The sequence below is a fragment of the Bombyx mandarina genome, chromosome 06 (genome assembly GCF_030267445.1).
Source record: "Bombyx mandarina strain Sakado chromosome 06, ASM3026744v2".
Taxonomy (NCBI): Eukaryota; Metazoa; Arthropoda; class Insecta; order Lepidoptera; family Bombycidae; genus Bombyx; species Bombyx mandarina.
In genome coordinates this window covers 14,343,739-14,356,872 of record NC_143213.1, presented here as the reverse complement: position 1 = coordinate 14,356,872, position 13,134 = coordinate 14,343,739, and positions in this window count along the sequence as shown.

Sequence of the window (13,134 nt, the reverse complement as noted above, 5' to 3'; positions counted from 1 at the left end):
CTGCACTCTGGAGCTTACTCGCGATTAGGGACTTGTTTCTACTGGAGTAGTAAACGGTTGTGTCGTCAGCGAATAAGGCTAGCTGGGTCGGCGGCGACCGGGGAATATCGTTAATAAATAAACTAAATAGGAGCGGAGAGAGAACGGAGCCTTGCGGTGTGTGTGCGTCAAATACATGGTATGTAGTGTGTGTAATGTTTTCCTTATTGATTTAATGTATCTTTTATGCATTATTTAAAAAAATATTAGCATTGTACACTTCTTCTCTATATTCTTTATAAGTGTGGAAAATTTCATACTCCTTCGTCCGCGCAATTTTCGTAAAAAGGGATACAAAATTTTTGCTTCACGTATTAATATTGTGTTCATTAGTTCTCACAGAATGTTAAATTTATACTCAATGACAACTATGGTTGTCAGCTATAAGACAACTGATTACTCCAAATGTTAGTTCATATCGAGGGATGAAAGACTTTGGTTTAAGCGACATTTTGCAAATCTACAGAAGCGCCATTTAAAGATTAAAATTTGAAAAAATATATAATACTAGCGACCCGCCCTCGCTTCGCTTCGGAGACATTAAATTTTATTATTGATAGCTGAGTCCCGCGATGTTACGCGCGGTTATTGTCGTACCGCGGGTGAAGCCGCGGGGCGAAGGTAGTCATAAAAAAAGTAGCCTAAGTTACTACTCCTTATATCATCAGCTACCTATCAGTGAAAGTCCCGTCAAAATCGGTCCAGCCGTGTTAGAGATTAGACGGAACAAACAGACAGACAGACAGAAAAAAATTGTAAAAAATGTTATTTTGGTGTATGTACCGTATAAATATTCATATGCATGTAGTAAAAAGAGGCTATTTCAATATTACAAATAGACACTACAATTTTATTTATATGTATAGATTATAATAAAAGCACTTCTTCAGCTATTCGAATGGAGTTAACTTAATTGAAGTTCAATAAAAAAAACATTGAACTGTTGATGCTGATATCAAATAACCTATAGTTATTATAAAAATAAATGTATACACGTTGTTGAGTTGGGTAATCTATTTTATCAGTATAATCTGTGTCATTGCATTTTTCCCTCCATTACTGCTGCAAAATTTATATAGATTGTTTGTGTCTAAAAAGTTACGTTTAATAAATTCTATAAAATTATCCAAGTTACCTATATATTAATACGTGAAGCAAAAACTTTGTATCCCTTTTTACGAAAATTGCGCGGACGGAGGAGTATGAAATTTTCCACACGTATAGAGAATATAGAGAAGAAGTGCACAATGCTAATATTTTTTGAAAATAATGCTTAAAAGATACATTAAATCAATAATGAAAACATTACACACACTACATACCATGTATTTGACGCACACACGCATGCATACTATTCATTGTCATACTTTTGTTCTTGACGTCTGTTGTCAAATTGAGAATAGATTAAATATTGTTTGTCTTTGTTAATATTTTTATAGTGTAGTCTTGACGAAATTTGTGACTATAGAAGTATAAAATACAACCATAATAGTGTACAAACTTACAATTCCAATTATAGTCGAATTTCGAATACTGCGGGACCTCTAGTTATTTAAATACGACAAAGTGGGTGACCAAACACTAGTATTAAGCGATAATTGCTTAAGCCAAGTGACCTTTCACTCCTCGATATGTGAGTGTGTAATTTTTGTTCTGTAATAGACTATGCCATATGCCGGCATAGAAACCGATTTTCGCGATTACGTTTTCCAGTTTAAATAAAACAATGGTAGTGTGGTTACCCACGTGGAGTACATACGAACAGGTCCGAAACTAAATTGGCAATCAATTTCGATTGGGTAAGGTTTGTGCATAGCTTTACATAATATTTATCACCTGTATTATAACTGTTATCTTGTTTTTTATGGACATCGTCGTCTTGGCCTAAAGGATAAGACGTCCGGTGTGTAGTGATGCGCCGGTGTTCGAATCCCGCAGGCGGGTACCAATTTTTCTAATGAAATACGTACTTAACAAATGTTCACTATTGACTTTCATGGTGAAGGAATAACATCGTGTAATAAAAATCAAACCCGCAAAATGTTGATATCCGTAATTACTGGCGGTAGGACCTCTTGTGAGTCCGCACGGGTAAGTACCACCACCCCGTCTATTTCTGCCGTGAAGCAGTAATGCGTTTCAGCTTGAAGAGTGGGGCAGCCGTTGTACTATACTGAGACCTTAGAACTCATATCTCAAGGTGGGTGGCGGCATTTGCGTTGTAGATGTCTATGGGCTCCGGTAACCGCTTAACACCAGATGGGCCGTGAACTCGTCCACCCACCTAAGCAATAAATATTTATATTGAAGTTTATTGCATTAAATTCAATACCTGCTGGAATTATAGCGTTTTTTTTATGTCTTCGAAGAAAGAGAAACGATAGCTCACTTGACTGTGATTTTCTCAGATATCAAAAAAAATTGAGACATATTTAACACGTTGACTACGTTATTGGGCTTGAAAAGCCTCAAGCGCAACTGTCCTCTGAGGCGGCAGTCGTACCTGTGTTCTTTCGCTTGGTCCAGGAGGTGACTAGGTCCAGATTTCTATGGGCGTGAGTGGGTCCTTTGTCTGGCTTATTAGGTGCCACAGGCACTATTAAGACGTCCAATCTCGCCCCGAAAATACCTCATACGCACTGGCTGAGTGTTTCAAAAATGGTCCCGCAGTCAACACGTTAAATTATTGCAGTAAAACTTGGAGCAGGACATGCAATAGTATCCGGAAAACACTATAAAGTTGATTTCATTCTAGAGGTCGTGGCTACGTCACAAAAAAAACGCACTGCGGATGAGCGCTGGGATATCAACGAACTGGGATCTGATGGTGTGGAGAATGGTGTTTAAAAGGATACAACTGATAAAGATTTGATTCTTATTGTTGTTAAGCTGGAGTGTAAATCCCCACAAACGCTACATCTATCCTGCCTATTTATGTATTATATAACATCTCTAATATAAGATTATTGGACCTTCGAACTCATGCCTCAAGATAGGCGACAGCAACAACACTCTCATATCAGAATCTATGGGCTTTAGTATTATTTATTCGTAGGCTTTAGTACATCTATACTAATATTCGTTACCTTAAAATTCGACGAGAATGTGACTCCGTGGACCACGATTTATTATTTAGTGTTGTCCCGCCACTCCTGATTTGGTAAATTCAGGGTGAAAAATATGGGACTAACTGGTCGTAAAACATTTAACCAAGTTAAGCACTCTTCTATACTAATATATAAATCTACAGTGGTTTTACGGATGTTCCGTTATAACTACTGAACCGATTGACGTGAAACTTGGTATCCGTGTAGAAAATACATGTACTTAATGGATAGGCTAATATTTATATGAGTGTTGGACTCCCTACACCAGTTGCGGGGGCGTTAATGATGAGAATCTTTGTGGGGTGAGAATTAATAATGTTAATTTTAAATGCCCAGCGAAGCGGACGGGTAGAGCTAGTAATAGATAAAAATGACACATTCTTACACAAACCTATCTATAGCAAAAACTTAAAAAGTCTTCAAGCTATCAAATTCACGACTCAATCACTTCCTGTGAATAAGCTCGCTCACTTTATTTCAACTTTAAAAAATAAACGAAAACCTAAATCAAGTTACCTAGATCTTTGGGAAATCGTAACTTAGTTACAACATATCCGAATGCATAACAAGTTGCGTTATTGGATTGGAACGTCTCAAATGGAAGCTTAACTTGTCCAAACTTAGGTGTCGGAGTTCGCAGCCAACTCCCGAGGACCTTCGGACTCTGAATGTGTGCTGATTGAGCGGTAAGCAATGAACTAGATGAAGAGCAGTGGTTCTGGACAGATTTTTTTATTTCAGTAGCTGGTATTATCCAATGGTCTTTACACCCCCTAAATTGAAGCGCACGAGTACTTCGCGGCAAAAATAAGCAAGAAAGGAGTGATCTATATACATAATTATCGGAGGCATTTCGAGCCAAAACTTAATAAAATATACAGTTTAATAAAAATTAAGTTATATATCTATATATTCCTCTTGAATATCATTCGTGAACTCTTCATTATATTATGTATAAATTTTGTTACAAAATTTAGTATCTCTGCGAAATTTCAACACTCGCATAGTCGCGTTGCACGATACTGGTGGTAGGACCTCTTGTGAGTCCGCACGGGTAGGTACCGCCACCCTGCCTATTTCTGCCGTAAAGCAGTAATGCCTTTCGGCTTGAAGGGTGGGGCAGCCGTTGTAACTCTACTGAGTCCTTAGAACTTATATGTCAAGGTGGGTGGTGTATTTATGTTGTATATGTCTATGGGCTCCGGCAACCACTTTACACCAGGTGGGCTGTGAGCACGTCCACCATCTAAGGAATAAAAAAAAATACGAGTACAAAGAGACGTCTTGTTTAAGTCACGAAGACTTCTAAATGACGACTCTATCGTTATGTTTCAATAAAATATACTCTAGACTATTTAAATCATTATAGTAACTTACTGAAGAGCTTGCACGACTTGGTACCTGTCCCGTTGTATATTCATCAAAAGCAACTGCCTTTTCAAATCTGTTGAAACTTTTTGATCTTAAGTAGGTCATTTACTGGTGGTAGGACCTGTTGTGAGTCCGCACGGGTAGGTACCACCGCCCTGCCTATTTTGCCGTGAAGCAGTAATGCGTTTCGGTTTGGAGGGAGGAGCAGCCGTTGTAACTATACTGAGACCTTAGAACATATATCTCAAGGTAGGTAGGTGGTGGCATTTACGTTGGGGTTCCTGTAACCACTTAACACCAGGTGGGCCGTGAGCTTGTCCCTAAAGTGAGCAATAAAAATAAAAAAGGTTATATGTATTCTTTGTTAATTTAGAATTACTTCCAAAAAGAAAAAAAAAACATGTTAGATTCTATGTAAAAATGGGTTTCGCTCTGTTTTGATATGTGAACTATGATTGAGGTTTTCTGAAAACATCTACCTAACCCTGAAAACAGGCAAACACGATATCCATACTCGCGGTACACAAACGGTCCTTGATTCCTATAGAGAAACTTCTCGATTTAATTCAAGCCAACGAAACCATAATGTCGGTTCTTTCGAAGATAACTCACAGAAATTTAGCTCTTAACCAATCAACTCTAAGGTTGATGTTTGCATTTTGACTAATCAAAATATCCGTCCGTATGGACTTCAATTGGTGAATTTATATACTTGTTTAGTTTTAATCTTATCCGATATGGAGGCGGGGTCTTAGGGAAATTACTGCTTCTATTGTGTGTTCAAAAGTTTCAAGGAGATCCAGTTTTCGTGGATTCCTTCTGAGGCTTCTGATATTTGACTTCTTAAAGTTATGATTTATTATGGACGTGTGTTTACGCAATGTGAATTTTTGTTTTTATTATATAAATCTATTTCGGCTTTTCAGGTGTTAAATAGTTCTGATCGGGTTCTGACCCCGGCGGAGATAAGACGTCGGCTGAGGGAGTGCAAGGGCAAGTTTGGTGCAGTAGGGCCATAAAACTATCCTTAGGTCTGTTTCTAACCTCTGCAGACCGTCAAGTGCCACATACTTCAACTGCTCCCTAAGCACGGACACCTGATAGATGGTTCGGCTGTTAAATAGGTGTCCAAACTGATAGATATTAACGTGGATGGCATCACCTTCTCTGCGATATCAGGTCTTAACCGTGAGGTACTTTTGTTCCACCTTTCAGAACCGTACATATCACAGCTTCACGTCAGAACTTAGCAAGAGACAGATTGACCAACTGGATTACATTTTTGTATTATCATCAGTCTTTGTTACGGGGCAGCTTTTTAAGTTAATAGGACGTCTGAAGTTAGTGAACCGTTATGTTGAAATTTCGTTACGTACAGATCAATTAATAATTTTTTTTTTTTTTTTTTTTATTGCCTAGATGGGTGGACGAGCTCACAGCCCACCTGATGTTAAGTGGTTACTGGAGCCCATAGACATCTACAACGTAGACGCGCCACCCACCTTGAGATACAAGTTCTAAAGTCTCAGTATAGTTACAACGGCTACCCCACCCTTCAAACCGAAACGCATTACTGCTTCACGGCAGAAATAAGCAGGGCGGTGGTACCTATCCGCGCGGACTCACAAGAGGTCCTACCACCAGTAATTACGCAAATTATAATTTTGCGGGTTTGATTTTTATTACACGATGTTATTCCTTCACCGTGGAAGTCAATCGTGAACATTTGTTGAGTACATATTTCATTAGAAAAATTGGTACCCGCCTGCGGGATTCGAACACCGGTGCATCGCTTCAACACGAATGCACCGGACGTCTTATCCTTTAGGCCACGACGACTTAAAATAAAGCCGTGTCGTGTTATATATAGCGAGATGCTATCAAATTTAAACTGAATTCATTAAAATAATTAATTAACTGTAGCTCAGGTGCTATTATTATTAACAGTTTCCTTGGTTTGTGTGAAAGATATTTTATATTCGAGTTCTGGTTCAAATGCGTCATATCTCGTATGTGGCCGATACTATGAAGTCAAATCCTAGCAAAGGTTAAGGTCATTGTGGTACATTTGTTTATTTATTCCTCTCAGTCGTTTGCACTCTTGGCAAAGTGGTCGTGGTCATAAATTCGTGCTAATTTATCTCTATATATAAAAATTAATTGCTGTTCGTTAGTCTCGCTAAAACTCGAGAACGGCTGAACCGATTTGGCTAATTTTGGTCTTGAGTTATTTGTGGAAGTCCAGAGAAGGTTTAAAAGGTAGATAAATATGAAAATGCTCGGAATTAAATAAAAATAATAATTTTGTTTTTCTTTTGATGTGTCCCCCGTCGGTCTTTTAATTATCGATTGAGGCGCTACGAAGTCTGCCGGGTCAGCTAGTGAGCAATATATATCTGAAATTCGTCTATGTTGACATTAATAGTGACCTTGTCTTCGGATATCAGTACCTCTATATAATGTTAAATAACTGATTCCGTTTCATTGTTACGCGAAAATAGACACAAAACCAGAAAGTAACTAGGCCTAGTTTCCCTTATTGTAACCAGATCTCTCAACGTTCCAAAGAACAGCTTAGCGAGTGATGCGTCACACGATAGCCGCCACTTACAGAGTAGTTTAGCTATGTTAGCGTTGTGCGTTTATCGATACATTCTATCATAAAATAATAAAGAAATAAATAAATAATAATAATAACTAAGTACAAATCACGCATTGTCATTGAGCCCCAATTTAGGACTCCCTGTGTTATGAGTATCGGAGATTGAAGCCATAAAAAGTCAGAGAGTCAAAGGCCATAAAAAATTCAAATGCCTATATTAAGGTCATAGTATTCGTCAACTTGTTTTTAGTCTGTTTTTTTTTTATAAGTAACTCTACAATAACGATTAATGAAACTGAGTCAGTAGATTGATATCGACATCAACTTTTCAGATAAAATCAACTTCTATCGATAAGAGCGTGTATTATTTTCGTGCGGCACTATGACTAAGCGCAGCCTTTCCCAAAAGTGTTGATGCTATCTCGCGCTTAATGCCGTGCGCTCGTGCCAGAGCTTCAACTAATGTGTGCTTTTTAAAAGTCCTGTGAGAATGCTTCTTTGGGTTGTTACCGCATTACACTTCAGTGCAATCGGTGCATGAACGTGACAGCTCGATTCTGGCTCTTAAATTCTTTATGAAGTTTCCACGATTTGAAGACTCTACAATCTCGATTAGTATGATGAAACTGAGCTGAGTAGATTGATATCCATTTTCAGAAGAAAAAAAAACAACCTCAGCCACTGTCTATCGATAAAAGCGTGTATTATTTTCGTGCGGCACTATGACTAAGCGCAGCCTTTCCCAAAAGTGTTGATGCTATCTCGCGCTTAATGCCGTGCGCTCGTGCCAGAGCTTCGACTAATGTGTGCTTTTTAAAAGTCCTGTGAGAATGCTTCTTTGGGTTGTTACCGCATTACACTTCAGTGCAATCGGTGCATGAACGTGAGAGCTCGATTCTGGCTCTTAAATTATTTATGAAGTTTCCACGATTTGAAGACTCTACAATCTCGATTAGTATGATGAAACTGAGCTGAGTAGATTGATATCCATTTTCAAAAGAAAAAAAAACAACCTCAGCCACTGTCTATCGATAAAAGCGTGCATTATTTTCGTGCGGCACTATGACTAAGCGCAGCCTCTCCCAAAAGTGTTGATGGTATCTCGCGCTTAATGCCGTGCGCTCGTGCCAGAGCTTCGACTAATGTGTGCTTTTTAAAAGCCCTGTGATAATGCTTCTTTGGGTTGCTACCGCATTACACTTCAGTGCAATCGGTGCATGAACGTGAGAGCTCGATTCTGGCTCTTAAATTATTTATGAAGTTTCCACGATTTGAAGACTCTACAATCTCGATTAGTATGATGAAACTGAGCTGAGTAGATTGATATCCATTTTCAAAAGAAAAAAAAACAACCTCAGCCACTGTCTATCGATAAAAGCGTGCATTATTTTCGTGCGGCACTATGACTAAGCGCAGCCTCTCCCAAAAGTGTTGATGGTATCTCGCGCTTAATGCCGTGCGCTCGTGCCAGAGCTTCGACTAATGTGTGCTTTTTAAAAGTCCTGTGAGAATGCTTCTTTGGGTTGTTACCGCATTACACTTCAGTGCAATCGGTGCATGAACGTGACAGCTCGATTCTGGCTCTTAAATTCTTTATGAAGTTTCCACGATTTGAAGACTCTACAATCTCGATTAGTATGATGAAACTGAGCTGAGTAGATTGATATCCATTTTCAGAAGAAAAAAACAACCTCAGTCACTGTCTATCGATAAGAGCGTGTATTATTTTCGTGCAGCACTATGACTAAGCGCAGCCTCTCCCAAAAGTGTTGATGGTATCTCACGCTTAATGCCGTGCGCTCGTGCCAGAGCTTCGACTAATGTGTGCTTTTTAAAAGCCCTGTGAGAATGCTTCTTTGGGTTGCTACCGCATTACACTTCAGTGCAATCGGTGCATGAACGTGAGAGCTCGATTCTGGCTCTTAAATTCTTTATGAAGTTTCCACGATTTGAAGACTCTACAATCTCGATTAGTATGATGAAACTGAGCTGAGTAGATTGATATCCATTTTCAAAAGAAAAAAAAACAACCTCAGCCACTGTCTATCGATAAAAGCGTGCATTATTTTCGTGCGGCACTATGACTAAGCGCAGCCTCTCCCAAAAGTGTTGATGGTATCTCGCGCTTAATGCCGTGCGCTCGTGCCAGAGCTTCGACTAATGTGTGCTTTTTAAAAGCCCTGTGATAATGCTTCTTTGGGTTGCTACCGCATTACACTTCAGTGCAATCGGTGCATGAACGTGAGAGCTCGATTCTGGCTCTTAAATTATTTATGAAGTTTCCACGATTTGAAGACTCTACAATCTCGATTAGTATGATGAAACTGAGCTGAGTAGATTGATATCCATTTTCAAAAGAAAAAAAAACAACCTCAGCCACTGTCTATCGATAAAAGCGTGCATTATTTTCGTGCGGCACTATGACTAAGCGCAGCCTCTCCCAAAAGTGTTGATGGTATCTCGCGCTTAATGCCGTGCGCTCGTGCCAGAGCTTCGACTAATGTGTGCTCTTTAAAAGCCCTGTGAGAATGCTTCTTTGCGTTGCTACCGCATTGCACTTGAGTGCAATCGGTGCATGAACGTGAGAGCTCGATTTTGGCTCTAAAATTCTTTATGAAGTTTCCACGATTTCAACTGATTCCGATAACTCATGCCTTTGAACTCATGTTTACGGTTGCATGGATGTAGAAGTCATATATTCCTTAACCAATTTAATTTATAACTCAACAACTCATACAGAAAGTTGTATTAAAGCTCCCAGAAAACTTGAAACAGTCGTAAAGTTCTCTCGTTTTCCGAACAGCGGTGAGAAGGTTTTAATTCATTTTACATGAGCATTATAAATGTCCGCGGAGCCGCCCCAGCGTCCTCGTTTGCTTTGTCACCGTTTACGCCATATTATACGAGACAACAAGTACTGTTTCGAAGCAATGCAAAGAATTCCATACGTATATGTATTTAAGGTAGCTTTTCGGTTTATTAAATTTGTTGATATGTTTCGTTGTATTGTAAATTATCAATTTATTCCATAATATAAACTATTAAGACTCGAAGTGATCTTGGACTAAAGGATAAAACGTCTGGTGTATTCGTATCGAGCGATGCGACAGTTCCAGCGTTCAAATCACGCAGGCATTTTTTTTTTTTTTGTAATCAAATATGAATTAAGCTCACTTTGGCGAATTATTTTAACGATGAAGGAATAACATCGTATTATAAAAGTCAAACTCGCAATTTTCGCAAAAACGTTGGATTTGTGCGCCAACTCACATTGGGATGTCGATGGATTCCGGTAACCACATAATACCTGGTGGATCGTGAACTCGTTCACCCATCCCATAGCCTATTGAAAGGTCTAGTGGTAGGACGTCTATGAGCCCTCACGAGTAGTTACTTCCAACCAGCCTGTTTCTGCCCTGAAGCAGTAATGCGTTTTGGTTGAAGGGTGGGTTAGCTATTGTATTAAATAGCTAAATACAAAAGTACACAGCACAACGACAATATTAAGAGTGTTCGAATCGTGGTACTCAAATCTCAATCTCATTGGATAGCGACAATTCTGACTTGACTTCTGAAATATCAAGTGCATTCATGTATGAACTTATAATTCCCTTTTTTTAGTTCAGCAATTAAGCAGCGGGAGTAAACTTAAAATTGCTTTACGTTTAAGAACTTCGGTTCAATGGACGTTCACATATTTAAATTTGACCCCCCCTTCCTTTGATCTTCAGGTAGCCTCTCAATAAAATGGTGGAGCCTGAAAAGCAATGACCGTTTGCATTTCCCCACATCGCTAATAATAAGCAGCGGATTGGCTGTGACGGTAATCAATTGCCTTCAGGTGGGCCGTGTCTGTTTTTTTCCTACCTAAGCTAGTAGGTAGCCTTGAGAGGCTATTCCAGCGTAACCTTAACTAGTAGGTGAGCTCGCGGGGCTAAAACCTGACGTTGTTGCTAACACGAACCCTAGCAAGAGTCGTGCTTCGCAGAATCTACCACCGGATCGGAAACGCGACCCACTGAGAAGATCCGGCGAGAAACTCAGTGGGCTGTGTCTGTGGGTTAATTTACTCGCCGAGCCCTACGTCGCAAGCAACGGGTTCGACGAGAACGACTACCGGGGCCGTATCCTTGTTTAGTGGACTCAGTTGCCGTCTTTATTAGGTTAGTCCAACCGGTTGGTGAGCGGCCGCGTGATCTCCTGCCTTCCACCCGGCCTTGGACTATTAGTCTCTCCATCGAGTGCTCTTTTCTGGAGATGTGACCAAAGAACTTTAAAACCCTCAGCTGCACAGATGACCAAGCAACACAAGACCCAGCTTAAATTATCCCGTCTTCTCCCTTTTGCCAATGCATCATAGTTTCTCTATGATACTCGGTACCTACCTGCATAGTGTGCATTCATCCAGTCAGTTTCCAAATGGTCATCCGTCTCTAGAATAATCTTCTCCCACACAAGGCACTATAGTAATTGCAGGTTATTTACAGATTAATAACAGCGCAAATCAATTTATTACGTGATAAACTGTGGCCTACGCCAAAGTATCACTTTGCTACCCGTGTGTTTAGTGCGATTTTTTTTTCTCAACCGCGTAAAAGTTAGCACAAACTTGTATGGAGTTAGAATGGCGCCCCTAGCGGCATACGAAGGGAAGCTGCTGGAAAAGATTAAAAACTTCCACTAAGAATACCTGTTTCAAATCGGCCGCTGACTAATCAATACCGCGCGCTAAATAGAGACATTAATTATTTCCAAACAAACAAGTTTTGTCCTTCAGAAGACGTAAGCTCCCGTGAAGGCAATGATATTCGTCTTTTAATTAAGAGAAACGATGTCCTATTAATTAAAACTTTCACATTGCAAAGCGATTAACGTGTCCAGCAGAATTCGCTTCTCCGTTATAGCCCTTAATGTAAATTGGGCGTGATTTAATAATTATTGTTGGGAAATTAAACGAAATTTTGTAGTTGTTACAGTGAATTTATGGTCCGAACGTGGATTCCGAACGAATTTAATGGTTTATTGGGAATCTGGTAAATCGAACTGTTACGATTCGTTTTTTTTTTAAAACACCCTTCCAATTTCTATCCGGCTATGGTATTGATATTTGTCAGAAAATTTATATCCGAGTGTACTGATTTTTGTGAACGATGGTAAACACTTGTGATCAAGTGAACCATAGGTTCGACTACTATTTAATAGACTACTATTTAATAGACTTTGTAATTATTTAAAACGGCTCACTCTCCTTGCCTTTTAAGGTTCAATAATGTCCTTTGGTTTTTCTAAAAAACGTCTCCTACAAGATGAACCAACAATATTTATTAAAAGAAACAAAATTAAAATGAAAAATATTTTTATTTAGAAAAATGTTACGTACAAAAAATCAACTATCTCTAATCACACAACATAAGAAATACAATAAAATTATAACATAACAGTAAACAAGCATCTTTGTCAAATATCAATTGAGTGAGTGGTGGATCTAAGTAATTAAATCCACGCCAAATTAAGTTAACCACAGTTTCTCTTTACTTGCAGCATATCACTACTTATAGAAACTAATGATAAAAATTCGTACTTCACTGTTGATAGTAGTGGGACATCTACTCTATGTACCTGTCATATTTCACTCAACCTACCTTAGATGAACTTTGTTCCATCCGAGGCTTGGACTCTAGCTGTTGAGCAAATGGCGATTTTAATCAGCTTATCTAAACAATCGGAACATTTTGCTTCTGACCCAAAAAGTATAGCTTTTGTCTGTATTGATATCCTGAACTCATGTACGTTAATATTAACAAAAGATTCGGTGGTAGATTCAAGGAAGCACTGCTCTTGCTAACAGATATAAATAAATCCATTTAGGATGAGCCCATCAGTCAAAGTGAAACAAGAATAGCCGTAGAGTAGAATAATATAAATGGTTTTCCAATATTATCATTCAGCTCCGAAACCAGGTCTGCCATTCCCAAGGTATATAAAATAGTTTGGCTTACACAATTGTTCGTTAAA